Source organism: Dermochelys coriacea, chromosome 4 (assembly GCF_009764565.3).
Source record: "Dermochelys coriacea isolate rDerCor1 chromosome 4, rDerCor1.pri.v4, whole genome shotgun sequence".
Taxonomy (NCBI): domain Eukaryota; kingdom Metazoa; phylum Chordata; order Testudines; family Dermochelyidae; genus Dermochelys; species Dermochelys coriacea.
The window spans coordinates 16,287,946-16,307,902 of NC_050071.1; the positions used below are offsets into that span (position 1 = coordinate 16,287,946).

At 40.4% G+C, this 19,957-nt stretch overlaps 1 protein-coding gene across 2 annotated transcripts in view; it reads right to left on the reverse strand.

Moving 5' to 3' along the window:
* The window catches only part of ANTXR2 (ANTXR cell adhesion molecule 2), a 174,281-nt gene that overhangs the window by 51,688 nt on the left and 102,636 nt on the right, over nucleotides 1–19,957 (reverse strand). The window lies entirely within an intron of this gene.

Genomic DNA, 19,957 nt, shown 5'->3' on the forward strand with positions numbered 1-19,957 from the left:
ATGTCTACAGCTAAATGAAGTATTTACTGTGTAGCGAAACCTAGACTACAAGGGGAAGAGGCGAAGGGGATGTTCCCTCAGGACCTGCACAGAGAGAGCAGCCTCAACGGGCAGACCTTCACCTTCCCACATGGATGGCCAGCCACCTCCACAGAACCTTTGCTGTGGAGAGCACTGAATGGGTTCAGGGATATTAACATGGAACGGTGCACGAGGCGGCGGGATGAGGGTGGATGTACATGCTGTCTTTCACACTGCAACGCAATCCCCACACTCAACAACAAAAAAATATCAGCGGCATTAACTTTTGTGTGGTCCCCCATATCCACACTGAAGCGTGGGGAGGAGGGGAAGCTAGGAAAATCCACTGCAGCATGGGACTGCCTGGGAGTTAGCGGGGGACAAGGCTCCCCTGAACTGCTGTCGAGGCATGAAGTCTTGACATGGATGACCTTGTGGATCTTCCAGAATCTGTGAAGCTTTCTGAGACTCCCATATGTCCTGGGCACAGGACTACATTAAATCCAAGAGGCAACGTCATCTTCTCCTCTGACAGAACTATCTGAGTAAAACTCCATGCGGAGATCCTTTGTGATTTCCTTCTGTGTGGCTCACGCTGATGGGTGCAAATGAGTCTTACAGCACAATGTGATCTTGTAAGGAGTCCGGTTGTGGTAGACCTGATTTCAACGGCAGCAGAATTGGGCCCATTATCTGTTCTGCACTATTGACACCCCACAGGGTGAATTAAGGGGAGCGAAGCAACCTCCCTCTTCTTAATTTAAAGTAACAAATCAATGTTACTTTAACAGGGCATGTTTATATACTGACCAGTGCACTCACAGATGACATATATACACACACACACACACACACACACACACACACAAGCATACAAGGCAACACTGGTTTAGTGTACGATCACATATTGCTCATATGTCTGGGCTGACTAAGAGGAGTGTGTCTGTAAAATAGAGGATGACAGGTAGTAATTATTCTAATACAATACATTGTACACTAAAATGAGGACGGCTGGGATGAGGTGTCAAATACAGGTCATTAATGCTGACAAGGACTGGAGTCAGCTGTAACAGCTGTCTCCCTTCCAGGTGGGCCGACCCCATCTTGCCATATTCTAGTCTCCAAGGAGGCCTAACTGGGCACAGCTCAGGCCCCATTCTGCAGGTAAGAAAGACATGAATAATATTAATTGTTGTTTAAGACAACGTAGACATAAACCCTTCATGCCTTGAAAATCTGCCACCGAGCACCACACGTCTCTTTTAAATACGTATGACTCTACACAGTCCTATCTAGTCCTGGGCAAGATCTGACACTTTTCTTTTTTCTTTTTGCAAAAGATAAAATCGTTGTGATGAGTTTAATGGCAAGTATAATTTTATTTATTAGTTAGGCACTACCATAACGCTCGTCACCAGAGTGCTTGAACACCTGGGCTCTCTAACATGGCTTTTAACAACACCTTCATTTAAAAATGCCAACTACTTTCCCCCCAGATTATTAACTAATGCTAGTATTAAAACATACGTCACTGATATGAAAAATGAGCAAACACAAAGGTAATGCCAACACTGTCATTCAATTATAAATTGTATCAATTAGCTGCACACAACAGAGCTATGAAAATGTGTACATTGATAGTACAGCACTTTTGTATCGAGACACACTGCCTAAGCTGTAATAGATTCGTTTTCTCACATTCTCTCAATAATACGGGAATCCAAAGTCTCCTGTGTGAATTAATAACCTTAAGTCCCTAGCTGTTGTTCGCGGAGCATACAAAAGCACGGGGATAACGGGCTAACATCCTTTCCTAAGTTGTTTAGCCTTCATTAGTTGTTGTTTGCATCATCCCTCCGAAAACGTCAGATATCATCATTGACTTCATTCTTTCTCACTCCCTCTTCTTCAGACAATGTAACCCTTAGAAACCTGCTGCCCCCTCTCTCTTGTGTCTTAATTACTTAATTACCCACTGTCGCTTTTGGAAAGCCTACTGCTTCGATAAGATGAGACACGCAGCATTTACTGAACCTGCAACTTGGATCTGTAGCATTGGTCCAGCTGTTGGAAAGTGCTGAATGGCAAGCTAAAAATAGCCATTAGAAGCACAGTTCAAAGCCATTCCTTCCATTTCTCATATTCCCCATACACACACACACACTCGCTCATATGTATATAATCATATTCCCCTTCTGTAATCTGCAGAGTATATATCTGTATCCTGGAAAGTACGTACAGCATACTAAAGAGGGGTCAGAAAGCTACTTTTTAATGGAAACCATTAAACATATGCAGAAAGAAACAGGACAGGGGGGCTGATCCTCAGCACCACTGTGGAGATACGACAATTTACACTAGCTCAGGATCTCCCTTCACATATTCCACTACAGTAGTCACTGCTTACAGTAATTAGCACGTGTGGCAGGCTTTGGAGTCCACCATAACACAGTGACATGAGCCTGCAGTAAGCAGCACTGTTCTCTCTTGCTTAGCAACTGATAAATAATACTGCCCTTCACAAATGTTCTGTCATTTTATGCTGTGCATTATGACATCACGTGGAATGGTTTGCATGCTCAACTTTTCCTTTAGTAATAAATAATTTTAATGGAGCTCATTTTATGAATTGAGGAATGATGCACTACCATTAAGAGATGAAACGTTAAAAGACATTTATAAAAATCCACAATGCTCTATAGTAATGAGCTAATTCACTCCAACTTTCACAATCATTTGCCCTTATAAACAAAACTGTCATTCTGAAGTAATGGTCCAAAATACAGCTCAAATGCTAAAATAAGGGACCCAATCCTGCAACCCTGGCTCAAGACAGCAATCTTCACTCACCAAAACAGTCCCAAAAATTTCACATATGTAAGAATGACTTGTATGAGTAAGAGTTGCAGATTCAGGCCGAATACCTATACTTTTAATTATGTTTGTGGAAAAGTACTAATATTATTATTAATACTTATTTGTATTATCGCAGTACCTAGAAGGCACACAGTCAAGGGCAAGGACTCCCCTGTGGTAGGTGGTGTACAAACACAGAACAAAAAGACCGGTTCTGCCCCAAAGAATTTCTAGTCTATGTGTGGCAATAAAGAGCAATCTTTCAAATGAAAGAGCACTGCTTCAGAGATTTGGCATCCCTGTTTTATCCTGTTACAGTATGGCTTTTCTCTTTAGAGCCAAATCCTAAGGAAAGAAATCTTTCCTTAATTTCACTAGGAGGGTGGTGAAACACTGGAATGGGTTACCTAAGGAGGTGTTGGAATCTCCTTCCTTAGAGGTTTTTAAGGTCAGGCTTGACAAAGCCCTGGCTGGGAGGATTTAGTTGGAGATTGGTCCTGCTTTGAACAAGGGGTTGGACTAGATGACCTCCTGAGGTCCCTTCCAACCCTGATATTCTATGTTTCTAATTGTCCCCAGATTTTATCCAGACAAAACTCGTTAGTCAATGAGGGTTTTGCATGAATAAAAACGTCAGTGTTTGACCTCCAGTCCCCAGTCTTGCCCCGAATTATGCACGAGTTCAACTATTTGTATAGTGAGTGGCCTGGAGCACTCCTCACCACGTACAATTTTAGGCACATGCCTAATTCTGCCCTGGATTAGGTCTTTAATGTATGACAACATAGAAAACTAGCATTAGACAACTAGGAATTGTAGCAATTTCTTTCAGTTCATTTCTTTAGGATACTATTTAAATATATTAAAGCTGAATTTTTAGGTATTCTTCAGTGCAGTAGTCATAAAATTTCACTAAACCACAACTATTGCTGATTGCAAAAAGGGAGTATGTAATCCTGGTCTTTAAAAATTAAGGACACAATCCTGTAGCCATAGGAGAACACTGGAATGGACGCTTACTCTTACTCTCCTGCTTAGTTTCCTTGTCTCTAACTTCCATACCCCACCTACCATCTCAGTTCTTATTAGCACCGCTAAGCAGGTGCTGTAAACTAAAATAGATCTTTCTGTTTGAAGACTGCGTCAAGTCACCTTTGTTTTGTTGGATCTAGGAGGAAGGCTGACAGGCAGAATCAGTTGCTTCATAGCTCATTGCAACATCTCAAGAAATGGCAAACTTCAAATATATCTCACTGATACCTTAAACGTGATGATGAGAACTAATTTGGAAACAGATTTTTAAGTGAAAATATATGCAGTAAATCATTTAGTAATGCCTGCTTACCTGAGTGTCTTATAAAAGCTGCCAGTTCTTTAACAGATACAAATAACTGGATGATATTTTAAGTAGGGATGGTTGTAATTCTCTATTTAAGCTGGGAGTCTAAGACAGCTAAGGTGCCCCCAATTCAATGGGAGTTGCCTTCTTTGAAAAATCAAGCGTTTAACCACATTTATCAACTCTAAATCCCCGCACAATTTAAAAATATACAAGCGTTACCAAAACTCCTACCAGACTTCTCTTAATGGGCCTGCCTCACCCTAAACACTCATTTGCCCATGGCATCCACTCCACAATTTCATTTAATTCCCCCCACCCACTGCCCCGCAAAAAAAATATTTACAAACTTTACCGGCCACAATCAAACCAAAGAGATGGGAGGTTTTACAGAGTGTTCCCCTCCCCCCCACACATAGTATTTACCTCTCAGGCAAAAACTGATCAGTTTTGCTTTTATTCAGCTAGTAAATGGCAGGATCTTAAATTGTAATACAGAAAACAACATTATTTCATGTTTTTGATGTTCAATGATTTGGGGCTGACCCTCAAAAGTGCTCAGCAGCTGCAATTCCCTTGATCCACTCAGAGTTAGGCCCCCGGAGAACTGATGCAGAACTATAAATCTTTGCGGTGGAAGCTGGACATGAAAGCAGACAAATGAGTTGCGGGGGGCGAGGGAGAATCAAACCCTGGGATTTTGTTTTCAGTGCCTTTCATACGTGTATAACCAACCCCACCGGGGCCAATGGAAGTGTACCAACCCAGGATTTTCAGGGTTAAAACCATGAGCCTTTAATGCTTGAGCTCACGGACTAAGTCCCATACCTGGCAGCTGCAGCTGACTCGTTCATCTGTAATATGGATCAGCCTCTAGAAGGAGACACTGAACTACACTCCCTTTGTGCAGGTTGTATGTGTACACAATTGTGTGTGCATGTTAGTATCTGATAGACAGGTGGCTATCTAGCCATGTGCGCAGGCAAATCACGGATTTCTTCTTGCTAAACATGCATACATTTGCATGAACATGTGTTATAAACTTGATGAAAATCCGGCTTTTTTTTTTTTTTTTAAAATGTCAAGGGTGTGGGGATCAGAGGATAGAACCAAAGTATCAGCACTGGGCCAAATTCTATCACCTTTATTCTTTTTGAGCAGTACCTTACTCCCTGAATGTTTCCTTTGCAATTAAATGTGAGAAAGTATTTCTCCCATTGTGTTCATTGGCTCCTTTTAAAGAAAAGCTGTGAGATCAAAAGATTCTGAGATTCAACAGCCTTCACATAACCATAAAACAATAGCATACTGCTTCTTTAAAATCTTTCATTGCAATGTTCGTTACTAATTTTTATATGAGGATGAGGGGGACACAACGTATTTAGTTGCCACCAGACCCTTAATAAAATGCACCATCAAGTTCATTAGTCACATATGATCTCTGTCCATCTGCTTAGGTGCATTCATGTCACATTATCAAAAGCAACTGATGTCTACTAATGACTGATGCTTGGCTGCTAGACACAACTTCGAATATCAATATGAAAATAGTTGCACAAATAGAAGGTCATTTCCATTAACTGCCTGAGATGTGAAGTGGCTACTAGCAAATGGAAACATTCATCTGTGGAATCAAGTAAAATAACCTGCAAGTATTTCCGGCTACAGAGGGACCAAAATATTAGTCAGAGACTCAAGTTGGCCAATTAACTCAATACTATCATGATAATAACTAAAGCCCTCTGAATTACTGATAGGCATGGTGGAAACTGAGTGTGAGGGACAAGAAGGAAGGCACCAGGAGATAAAAGCAAGTGTCCCTGAAATTATTATGTGCCCCAAAGCACAGAGTCCCTTTATTTTAGTAAGTTTCAGTTTTTAGCTTTGAGGCACAGGATACTTTAGTTTAGAGACCTGTTATTATTATTATGTTGACGGAGGTCTGGGTCTGCTAGAAAAGACAAACCGTCAAGACTAAATTCTCATATGGGATTGAGAAGCATGTTTTGTTAACATCTAATTCGTCCATGTGCCAGCTCTAGGATCTTGAAGAGATTGTTGGGGCCAGGGCAGAAGGGGACGCGAAAGAGCTTGGTGGCCCATGGATCCACTCAGGAGCACATACAAATGGACTTCCTGCCTCCATCACTTCTTTCCCCATGCAACTCTCCATGTATTCCTGCCCTTTTCCCTTCCCATTGTAGGGGCCTCAGAGGAACCGTCGTAATCCCCACAGAGCTGCTGCAGAAGGAGAAAGCTAAGTACCTCAGAACTACTAATACCATAAGCCTTTGTAAGTAGCGATAGCTGGGAAGTCAGGAGAGAAGGATCTCTGTGTCCATACCCATCACCTATGGATTGCATGGGGGGAGGAAGGGGGAGGCAGGGAAAGATGTGCTGAGCGAAGCTCCGTTCCTCTCCCAGGCAGCTGGAAGGGCACTGCCAGAGGCACACAAACCCTCTGCGGAGGACTGTTAACCACAGAGACCCGCTACCAACTACCCCGCGTGAAGGTGATTCTTTTCAGGCTACCCAAACTCACTGACGACACGACCACAGATCTCCAGCCAGTGCCACGCCTCAGTTCATTACAGTCATAATTTGATCCTTCGGACATTAGAAACACTGAGATGAAAGCTGGACTCAGTCCTTAATTGGGCAAAACTCCATTGACTGAATTGGTTTTGACCGAGTAAGAATACAGGCCTTGAACAGGGGAGTGTACCCATTCAGGAAATCACTTAAATACATTCTTAACTCCCTCAGACGTCCCACTGGAGCTGAATAAGGATGGTCTTAAGCACGTATTTAAGCGTCTTCTGAACCATGCCTGAATAAGAATGTGTACAGTAATAAGTAAATAAAATACTCCGATACGGACTCTGAACACAGCACACATTCACGTGACCATGTGTTTTGGTTTTCTGTAGATCAGAATCTAACAGTCCTTTGTTGAAACTTCACAAAGACAATGATGCCATATCCACTAGTTGAGGCCCTGATGCTGGGATTTCCAATGGAGCTTAGGGGAGAGAGCCTGGAGTTCAACTCCACACTGAATTTCAATGGTTGCCTAACTCCATCAGGTTCTTATGAAAACCTCAACCTTGAAACATCAACCAACATTCCTTTGGGATCATTTTCTAAAAAGTTCCTAAAAGATATCTGCCCATCATTTTACAACCCTTCCAACTTTTTGCAGGTTTTATGTTGTACTATAACACAACATAAAATACTCTCATCTCTTTTGGCACAGCGTGATATAAAATTATCTATTGCTACCTTGCATTTCCTACCTGCATTTGCCCTTTTCTGATCATTCAGTAATATTTGCATCTAGCAAGGAATTTTATATTTAAAAAGGTTAAAAAGTATTCTCTTGTTTCCAGTGAAGGGAATTGTCACTAGCAGATCCCAAGAAATAGCTAAAAATTCTAACCCTCGTAAATAATAGTCAAATTGATGTAAATTACAGGCCTTGTGTTAGTAAAGTAAATAATAAAAATATGATAACATTATGGAAGAGAAATGTAGAGAGAAATCTACATCTACATCTATGTGGATCAAAAGGAAAGTGAAAAACATTTAAAGCCTAGAGGTCAGTCAAACTGTTACTTGTCATCCGGTTAGCTGTCCGACAAAGGCAATTTAATAAAGACAGTGCGTTTAGCTATTTTAAACTAAAGTGATTGATTTTCATTTAGCATTTGTTCACCAGAATTAGTGGAAGTTGCAAAATTCAGAATGACCCAACAGGATTAGAGCCATGTATACTTAGTGATAGAAAGCAGCATTAATACTCTATTAGCTGTAATTGAATTAATTTTAAACCTATGTTTAAATTGCATTAAGGTTAAGACATAAACCATCGAAAGGCAGCACATTCAGTCTTGAAATGTTTAGGCTGACAACACTCCATTGTGTCACGCTGTTGGGCAAAAATAATAAATAATAGCACAACGTTCTGAGTTATGGGATGACAGCTTGAACGTAAAGCCCTACTGGGTTTTGGCATTTTATGCCACAATCATATATTCTTTTATTATATAGTAATTTCCCTTTTCACAAAAACAAACTAAACCAAACCAAAAAGCCCTTAAATCTACCAGGGATGGTAAGAGAGATTTTCTGAGGGAGTCCCAAAAATGAATTCTTAAACTGTTAGTACAGAGTACTAATAAATCACCTGTTTAATTTTCTGCTAATTCTCAATGAATCCATAGCTCATTATGGACTATGGGCATGCAAACGTTAATCTGTAAAAATAAGATCATCTTTTGAATCACAGTATCAGAATAAAAAGAAGTGATGAATTTCACTTTTTTTTTTAAACTGTCCACATGCAACATACAACCACCATGTACATTTGTTTATAAGTTACCTCCCATCCCCAACTGTTTGTCCATTTGTGCCTGATCCTGAAAAGAACTGGGCATAATCTATTGAACTCAATGAGCTTGGTCTTGCTCCCATTCAAGACAATGAACCTTCACCCCTTTTTCTCCCCCCCCCCCGCAGCCATTCATTTTAACGGTTCAGGATTAATCCCAATGGGATTATTCGTGTGCCTAAAATTACCGATCTGCAACTCTCTGCAGGGCTGGGTCCATAGACTGTAAACTCTTCAAGGGAGGGAATATCTTCTCTTATGTGTTTACACAGTGCTCGGCACAGTCCCAATGTAAGGAACCGTAATAGTATTTACTATTAACAGTAATAATACTTCCAACGGTATGCACACGTCAAAACAGCATGTCCAGGTGAAGATCTCATATGCCAAGTCTCACCAAACATTTTATCACACTGCTGGAAACTGCTAAAATATATTTTATTTCTGATATTTAAAAACTTTTATTTTCTGTCCCATACAGGTCTTATCCTAGGAGGAAGAATGGTAGCTAAAGCTGATGGGCTGGGTGCAGAGTTTAAATGTAATTTTCTCCTGCTACATTCATTGAAGTTTGATGGGACTAACCACCTGATTATAATTAAAAACATGAATAAATATTTTGCTGAATCAGTGCCTTAATTGTCTGTCTCTCTCTCTCTCTTTTTTTTCCCCAGGGCACTAGGGCCTGACACAATGCCCAATTTATAAGGGAAACTTGAACCATACCCTTTCCTCTCCCACTGCTTTTGTCAAACTATGTCCCATCCCAAATACACTGCATTTGCTGACCAACAAATTTCTAGCATCCTGTTGCTTGTTGGCACAAAGTACTTGTGGATGCATATGCAGTCCTAGTTGCTAAAATGCCATCAGATTGTCTGATTCTCTTAATTGTCCCTATGCCAGGGCTGTGTTGAAGGGTTTGGGGAACCTCCTCTTCCAGGTGTGTGGAGAAATATCCCATCCCATATAAAAAAAATACTACTTCCAGTGCAATTATTTGAGCATGAAAGCTGAAAACTGCTTTCTGTATTAATTCCATCAAATAAAGATAGGTCATTAAAATGTTCACAGAAAGTGAAAACAAAAGGGTGAGATTATGACCAAAGCATATTCATATTTAAATCTGAGTGAATGTTTGTAAAAAACCATCATTGAGTTCTGGTGTCTACTTTTCTTACAGCATCATTGCAAAGGTTTTCATCTTCTACTTCACATGTCTGGCCCAGGAATATTGTCTTCACTTTGCAACACAAGGGGTAAGCAAGGGGTAGAGGCACTACAGCCATTTCATCCAAGGTAGTGAGAAAGTGAAAGAAATGATGCCCTACTCTGAGATCGAAATGTGAGTAGCTGCACTCCCAATCTCACCCTCCATCAACCAGTGAGGAGGGTTCCTGGGCTCACTAGCAAAAGCAGATATAGATCACCAGTGGCACTGCAACTGGAGGATGGCATGATAAGACCGCCTGGCATGCCCATCAACAAACAGGGATTCTCCTGGCTCGCCAAAGCAGGAAGTGCACGAACTGCAGTGCAGGGTAACATGGTTCACCAGAAGAAGGCCGCATCAGTTCACAGCTCAGTTTGGACACGAAGGACCTTCAGCCTAGAGACATTTCTAACGTGGTCTGAATCTAAATGAAACCCAAATGCTGAGACCTCATAATAGCACTTTCTCCTCTTGCCTAATTTATATGCTCAATCCCTAATTTAATATTTCCTCTGGTGTACAGTATTTTGGTAAAGATGAAAACAACATTACTGAAATTTATTACTGTTGCCCTAACCAGGGCTGTAGCAGGATGAACTGTTATCTGTGTATCTATCCTAACTGTCCTACAGTAACTTGTTAAAAAAAAAAAAAAAGTGAAGGATTGACTATTAGGAACATAAGAACGGCCATACTGGGTCAGGCCAAAGATCTACCTTTGGCCTAGTATCCTGTTTTCTGACAGTGGCCAGTGACAGGTGCCCCAGAGGGAATGAACTGAACAGGTAAATATTAGCTCAAAGACATTAAGAAAGATGCAAATGAAAACATTTCTGTTTGAAATATGTATGGGTGTCTGTTTACCTACAGATACAGATGGACATGAGCTACTCTTTGGTGAAATACAGGGATTTATACATATACACATAAGATAGATATTTATATAAATCCCCATACTTCATAAAAGAGCAACAGAGACCCATAGACATATGCACAGGTACATCTATCTATCTATGGATATACATATATCATACAGAAATATGGGCGTGTGTATCAATATCATATTTCACAAAAAACTCCTGATGCTTATATACATATTTACAGACAAATACATCTCTCTCTCTCCACACATATACACACACACACATACATATATTTCATACAGAAATATGATACATGTATGTATTTGTGTGTATGTATATGTGCAATATAGCCATATTTCACAAAGAAGCATCTGATGCTTATGTGTAGACAGTGTGTTAAGGCTCTTCCTAATTAATAACCTCAATTAAAACCTCTTGGCAATCAATTAAGATTAATGACAGAAGTCATTCTCTATCCCCCCTATGCCCCCATCTCGGGCTGTGAAAACCCCAGGTCGTGAAACTTTAATCCTGTTATCTGCTGCTTTCTCCATCTGAAAAGCCTACAGATTAACACAGCCGCCATTATCGAATTTACAACCAGCCGCTTGGACAGCTGCCCTACTTTCAGCAGTTAATGGAAAAGGAACTAATCTGGTTAAGAGCGTAGGACTAGTTCATAAATCTGGGTGCACAAGACAGTTAAAGCTGTCACGTCTCTTCTGGAGAGTAGCAACTGAATTAAACTGTCAGCTTTCTACTTGCTGTTTCTTGAGGGTAGTCAGCCTTTCCGTAAACTGGACTAATGAGACACTCAGCATTAACATAAACCACGTCAGCCCCCACAGTACATAATAGCTGTGCAGGAGTTGGGGTTTGCATTTTATGATTGAGCTTGGTTAGATATGTACTGCATGCTCTTCAATCCTGGAAGACTGATTAGACATAACTGTTCTGTTGCCATCTACTTCCATACAAAGGTGTTTTAAAGAAATCAAATAAGCAAATGTGATTTTTTTTAAAAAAACAAAAAACAACCAACAATAATTCACTCAAACAAATTATTGGAAAAACCAAATTGAAAATAAAATGTTCATTTCTTCATATAGCTCAACCTTATAAAAAAAACCCACTGTCATGCTCTTCATGGCAGCTGAGACAGCATGTGACAGCTGTAACCGTAACCAATTCACACTGCACCCAGAAAAGATTGACTTTATCTTCCTTAATAGGCATTATCCCCATGCATTCCGCACAGCAAGCGTGGCCCTGATACTCATCAAGCTCTATGTGCTAAATGGCCTAAAATGCTCAGCTTCCCCATAGTGGTTTGTAAACTAATGAAGACAGCAAGAATGGCTCTGGCTCCACACCTTGTGGTAGCATGGCAACTCTAGGCCAATTAAAAATAAAAAAAAACTTAACGCATTCAGAGGACGCATCTCATGCTGTGGGAGGAAAGCACCTTTGTTGAGACCTTTGTGTGTTTTAAGATGTAACTCGCTGTACTCTTAATAAAAGCTATAAAAGCCTATCTACGGTGGTTACATTTAAAATCCACTCTGATTTCAAAGGCCTGCCCAAGGACTGTTCCAGCAGGATTCCCCATTTTTATTGTATGGGCTCACCAGACAAACATTTCAAAACTGTAGTGACCATCAAAAATGTACATGTCTCTTTATTTCAGGTCAATTTTTCAGCCTACTCTTCCAGATGACTCCTAAATGCTGATTTTAAGCACAGCTGAAGTAATCATCAGTAAAATGACAGGATGTGCCATATCCTGTTATCCGTTATCATGTAGCTGTGTTTGAAATGACTCAGTTTCCTGCAAGTTAAAGAAATAACTCGTGTTCATTAACAAATGTTGGCTTTTAATGGAGACCACTGCATTAAAAGCACCTATCACATCCTTCATTGACTGACAGCTGAGAAATTATGATCCTTATATTCCCAGAATGATGTATTATAGGCCAGTCTTACAAGGGTCCTTTCTCCTGATGCTGATTTTAGTGGGAGAGGTGGACACTCAGCACCTGGTAGGACTGGAGCCTCTAGGCTACAATATTTTTTAAAACTGCTATGGGGCAAGACAATTTACACTGCTGCCAAGTTCTCTGCTGAGAAACCGTTACTTTTTAGATGCAGCAGTTACTGAACGTTGACTCCCCGAAAATAAAACATAACCCTAAACAGATGACACACGTCAACAACTAATAATCCATAATGACGCCTAGCTCATAGTTCGCATTTTCAATCTATAGTTCGCAAAGTGCTTTGCAAAGGAGAGAAGAATTGTTATTTCCACTTTACAGATGGGGGACTGAGGTACAGAGAAGTGATGTGACTTGTCTAAAGGCATGAGCCAGGAAAGGAATCCTGAATTCTAGTCCTGTGCCTTAGACACTATTTTAGATTTGACCACAACTTCAGAATTTAAATTGGAAATACTAGGGGAGTTTCAGAAGAATGCACTAAACTAGTTTTACTTCCACTTTCTTGAAACATTTCCTTCCACTTTTCTGAGAACTGAACAGGAGCACCTAGAGATTTTTAAATGAGCTACTGGTCTGCTGAAATTTCAGAAAAAGCTTAGCCCCAAATTTTGCTCTTCAGTCTGCATGCACAGCTCCCACTAAAAAATATTAGAGCCTTAAACTGTGATATTTGCCAGAGGATCCCCAAATTGACAGAAAACATGTACAGGAAAGCGATGCATTTTAACCCTACACATTCTTTTTGCACTCCCATGCCAGTACAGAGATTCCAGAAATTCAAAATACATATAGACTTTGTTAAATACAGAAAGGAATATTTAAAATTCTTTTTTAAAATCTCATTTTTTAACATAATCCTTTCTATGTTTCACAAAATCAAATAGGATCTCAACCTTAAGTAAAAATCAGTAGCAGAGCCATCCTGGGCTCCAAAATGCCCATTGAATTCAATGGGGCAGAATCTGACCCTCTGTCAGTATCACATCTGAAAATGCTGCTGGGCTTGGTTTGATTTAGAAGAAAAAAATAATTGGCGTAAATTATTTTTTAAAATTACTCAGGAAACAATAACAATTTTCTAACGGCGATTATTCTGTTCTTTTAATCTTTGTGAGCTCATCTACGTGACGGATAACATTTTGAATTGTAACCATGTAAAAATATTACAGACCAAACCCAAGCAGCCAAACTCTTATTTTGTATACCTATGTCATAAAAATAGTCAAGGTGTTTAATTTTTTTAAAAGACAAGAATAAAGTAAAAAGCCTTGCAGCTTCCAACCCTTGTTCCTGGTTTGAATCCCTCAATACTAACACAAATATTCATGAGTGAATCAGGAAAATACCTTCTTCCCTGAAAAACTAGGCTTGTAATGGGAACACAGGCAGACTCAGTGGCACCACTGTAATGTATGATGATGGACTGGCTGTAGGCCCATGAAGTTACAGCATCATGTGGAACAATACGTTATGATACTAGTAGGCACTGAATATTGATTAATGAGTTACTAAAATTAGTGCATCTAGGACTAATCAGAGCCTAGACCAGAGCCTGCAGCTTACAATACCATACAGAGGAAAAAACATCCTGATATTTGCTGAACGTGAATATAGTAGAACGCCAATGCAAGTACACATATACACACACATAGCCATACACCAGAGTAACAATGTGCAGGCAGTTGCTGTTACCTTGCAGAGTTGCTGTGGGCTGAGTGGAAGAAAAGACTCTCTTTTTACTGGCATAGAGATAGGGGAAGCAGTTCCTCCCCAAGAAACCTAACCCTGACCACCTTTGAAGGGGAATATTTTGATTTCTCGGCCACTCCCCTCACCTGGCTAATAGTTCCACGTCAGAGTTGTCAGCAGAGAATTGTCGTAGGGTGCACAGTCTTTTTAAATTTCACACACCACCACTTGCTGAGAGTCAACCCCAGCTCCCAGACTTCAGGGAGGCACTACACATACACACAGCCTCTTCAACAGCATCTGCCATAGCCTTGTGGTTAGCTTCTGGGGGCCGAATTCGGAGGTGGCATAAGTGGCGCAGAAGGTGCCTATGGGTCAATTGGCAGAGCTAAGAGTAAGTTGGGCTACTTACTTCAATCATTTCCACTGGCTTATACCAACCAAGGTGCAACTTATATAGGCAACCTATATTGCCATTTACGCCACCTCTGAATTTGTCCTGGTGAAGTCCTCGCTGGGGTGGGGAGAGAGTAAGAAGCTCACAAAACCCTTACAAGTCCACCTTTCAGCGAGGACAACCCCTCAGGATATGAAGAGGCCTCTGAGACCATACAGTCCAGCTTGACTACACAGGTCTACTAGGCTCCATACCATGAACACGCCAGGACCGAGCTCTGACCCCAATACACAAATATCCTATAGTGAAATATGATAATCCTTAAAGAATTCCAAATGCAAACACAAGCCTCTCTTTACAGCAAGTTTACTCAAAATAATACTCTCCAATTTATTATCTTAAAACTCTGCAGAAACTAAAAGTCCTGGTCAAAACAGTCACACATTTTAAGGCAGGTTTAATGTAGGACTCAAGTACAGTGTGGCATGCAGCTTCCAAAGATGCTGTAACTTATGGTAATCGGCCGCATCAGAAGAAATGATGCATCCAGCTAAATACAATTTTTATATGTGCAAATATAACGGGTAAGCATAATCATCTGACATTTCAAATTTATTTTAAAATGAATCATTTTGCTAACTTTCTCTGCCTCTCATGTTTCAATAAGAGATTGAAGGGGAGGAAAACAGTGATGTATATTGCCCGCAAAAGAAAAAACTGATTAGTCTGGCTCAAAATCATGGGGTTTCTCTTATACAAGATACAAGCCCTATCTTACTAACACTAGCTACACTACGATTAGTTTTTAAGCCGAAATTTCTATAAATACCAAAGGGGATTTCTGCTCAAAAATTGATGGCACAATCTTCTGACTAATTACTACTTAGAATTTGCTTCCTGTAACACCTACAATTTGCTACGTGATGAACAAGTGCAAAGGGAGGTAAAGTCCCTGCCCCATGGAGCATATACTTGAAAAAGTGTTTCAATGGAACTGCTCATAGAAGTAAAGCTATGTTACTTTAACAGTTTTTTTATGGAATATGATTTATTTGCTAGGATAGTTGCTTACAAAATAATGTTATCATGAAAAAAATACATTAGCAGCCATATTGGTATTAATTCTTTAGCTTTTATCATGTATTCTTGTTTTATGCAAATGCATGCACATTATCTTTTATTATAAAAAAAGCACTTTTTTAAAAGAGGGTGAAAGTATCATATGTTCTAGGACAATACTGTACTATTATTTTTTAAGAAGAATTCCCCAGTAAAAGTAAGAGCTTCATCAAGCCCATCAATAGTATTATTTATTTATTTTACATGCATTTTTATTCCCCAATCCTGCAAACATTATGCATATGGTTGCTCAATCATAAGTAAACCCATTGAGTTCAATGGAACTATTCATATACCTAGAGTTATTCATGAGCACAAGAAGTGTTTGCAGGCTCAAAAGCTCAATGAGTATCAAATTTTGCAAATCAGTAGAGTCATTTGGAGCATTAGAAAACAAACAATATTATTTTGCCTTTTTAAAAAAACAAAAAAACAAACTTAAAACAGTTTAGACCCTGTTTAGCCACAGTGCAAACCTGTGCCGAGTTTCTTGTCAGATGCAATAATGAACCCCACAAAACAGGAGTTTCACAACAGAGACAATGGCAGACATCCCCCTTCTACAATGGTGCTACGAGGCGTCTCTATTACAGAATACAAACTCAGCTCTGCTGTGTGGCTGAGAGTGTGGAGATGTGGTCAGAAGGTTAACATAACCTCAAAGCCAAGACGCTTTTCTGACAGTTAACTGGTTTATGGAGCAACCCCAAAAGTACTGAAGTATGAATGCATGATAATGCATCATTTATAAATTACCTTGTTAATGCACAAAACAAAACAGGGCTTTGAAAACAAAACAAACTCCTGCTGCGGACTCTAGCCTGTTTGATGGAACCCCTTCAAAAGAGTTCCTGGCTTAATGGAGACTGTTTATGTGGGGACTTCGATCTGTACCTGCTGTCCCCTGTCACTCCCTGGAAACTTGGCAGCAGATGTTGCCGTGTTAAGTTGTCTCTGAAGTGGCTCTCTGCCCTCGTCTCCCCACCACAACAGAGTCAAACTATATTAGATCTCTTTATTTGTGCCTGAGGCATGTTTGGGAGCACAGCTGTGTCCACTCCGACTCTACCTTTAGTGTTTCAGACCCCCAGGCGGCAAATGTGAGACCAAAACTGTTCTGCCACTCTTAACTACATCTGCTGACAATCCAGCAGCCTCACTGAAGGCTGGTGAGGACCTGTGTCTGTGCTCTAAACAGATGTCGGCGACAACCTGCTACCTCACACCTGGACAAGCTTCCCTAACCTTGTGGATTGCCAGCTGAAAAATTTATGACTCTAAGGAGTTCCATCCACAAATCAAAGCCTCTTGACTTGACTGTGTGCGGCCCTCAAACTGGGCCGCCCTCGGCATTAGCTGGCTCGTAGGAAAGAGAAGAGGCATGGAGGGTGTGGGGAGGGAATGGGACGGAGAAGAAATCTCTCTCTGCTTTGATACTTCATGCCTAAACTTTAATTACGTGATCAAGGACTTGAATTCAGCAGTGAATTCTCCTGCAAATGAGAACTACCAGGTTTCTAAGCAATAAAAGAAAAACATTTGTTTGGCCTGCTATTTAGCATGACAGTGCTTCCAGTATGTGTGTGAGAGAGAGTTGGTTTGTTTACTGACTTGAAGTCACAAGAGGTATAGCAGCAGATCTGTACTGAACAATCTATGAATAATTAAAAGGATTTTTTTTCCGGGGTATAAAACATGCTGGTAGCCAGACAGAAGTTGTGTTCTTATGTTGCCACGGGTCACGCCCCAAGGACAATGACTTCATCCAGCATTATAAATTCTACCCCTCTGTCTATTGAAATTCAGCCAAATCTTTTTCTCTCTCTAATTCTCTCTCACTCTTTCTGTGTTTCTTGTAAAGGAAGACACTGGTCACTGCCTTCTCAGGTTCATATAAAATAAAAGTCTCATTTCCTGTTGGTTCAAAAATTTGTTTGCTTATTTCTATGGCAGCTGCAGTTTACAAGTCCCATTTTCACACCTGCAAAACCACAAACAACTTTGGCAGCAAAATTACTCACAATTTTCAGCCTGTTCAGTTACTATTTTATCAGTGCCTCTACTCTCATACTGCATTTACCTGTCAAACTGTCTGGTTATGAATATGGCACATACGTTTGCCATGTGGATCTACTCTACCTAACTGGATTTCCAACACACTAACAATCTTGCAACCACAGTAAATCTATTGAAAATGTTCATGTACAAAGCTGTACATTGTTATAAAAAGGATATCCCCACCTCCTACTCTCCTCTCTCACATTTTATTCCTTCCACCACCACTCTCTGCCTCCATTCCAGCAAAATCTTGCCATAGTTCCAAAATCCATCCTATACCATCAATTTCTATAAGCAAAAAAAAAAAAAAAAAAAAAGGCCCATGCCCTGGCCTTTGAATGCAACACCCTTCTGACCTCCCTAATTTTCACATTGCACCCTTCTAGTGTACACTATATACTGCTGCCAAAACTATCTTCCTCACCCCACTGTTTCAAATATATCACCTCCAGCATCACCATCAGGTCCTGCACTAGCTTTCAGCTTCCTTCTCTACCATATTCATCCTCACCTTCAATGCATTGCAGAGCTCGGGCCCTACACCTTGGAGCAGACCCTTGTCTGGTGCAGAGTTTATGCCAGTTCACAGTTAACCTTTGCTGTAATGAGTAATTTAGACAGCAAAGTCCCGGCATGAGGACCTCTCAGCTTTATTTCCCTGTAAAGTGTCATGCATCCATGTCCCTGTACAATTTTTAATGTAGAGATATTTCTAAGGTGCTCCTTGAATTAGAGCAAGTATTGTCCTATGCACCTGCGCAGAAAGTAGGAGGACATAAGCCTCTCCCCTTTTCTCCCCTGTGCGAACTACCTGCCTTACAAGTGGCAGTGCAGGGAAGAGAGCAACCTTCTTGGGGCTCCTGCTTCCGGTCACACACAAAGAGGCAGGCAGGGGTAGGGAGTGGGCAGAACCTTGACTCCATTCCACTCCATTTTGTGCCAGTCAGTGAACTAAACCAGAAAAAAATGGCTAGAGTGACCAGATGTCCCGGTTTTATAGAGACAGTCCCAGAATTTGGAGCTTTGTCTTGTATAGGCACCTATTACCCCCAACCCATCCCAGTTTTTCACACTTGCTATCTGATCATCTGCTGCTGGTTAAGGCCTGGAGCAGATTATTTCCCTTCTGGAACAAGGAAGGAAGCAGGGACTGAAACTGGTCTGCTTCTGGAACAGTATCAATGCACACTAGTCTTTACTCAAGGATAGTGATACATCCCCAAAGTATCTTGAGGAACAGTATCGAATATCAGTAATAGTGCCTACTGATAACAATGCATAATAAATGGGCTTGTATTAAACAACAGGCAGGTTCCACATTTGTACTCTGCATCAAGGACATGCATTAAAAAAGTTTTACATAAGTTTCCAAAAAGCCTCACTTCTGCTATATATAAAATCAACTTTTGAATGAGAGTTCTACTAAGTCAGTGAACTGCTGAGGAAGAAAGTTAACGGATAAACTATTTTAAAATGATGGCAAATTAAAGTTAAAAGAAAGGAGATATGGAATTAATGGTGAAAAGCATACTTGCACTGTCAGCTTGTACTGCTGCTTACATGATAAAAGGATATTTATTTTCTTGAAAGGGAGAATATTTCTAGAGTACAGCGTTTCCGTGCCAAATTCTGCCCATGTCTGAATGAGTGGGTCCACAGATTTCAATGGATTAGCAAATCTGCCTTTGTGCTGGCAGAGCTCCAAGAGGGGTATGCTTTGGTCAATAAATGGCAGATTTTGTAAAAAACATGCACTGAGTATCCTCTAACAGGTGCATTGGAGCAACTTTATTGAGTATAACTTATTGTTGCATTTAGTTGGAATATCCTGTTCTAAGTCTCCTCCTCGGATTTCTAGCCAATAAGGAGTGGAATGGCTCAATGAAATATTAAATATCTTAAAAATAAGTCACAGATCCCAGCATAAAAAGACAGATGGATTTGTGACACTCTCTTTAGGACATGGAGACCAGAAATCAATCACCCACACTACAAGCTTGGGGAGTGTTGCTCTT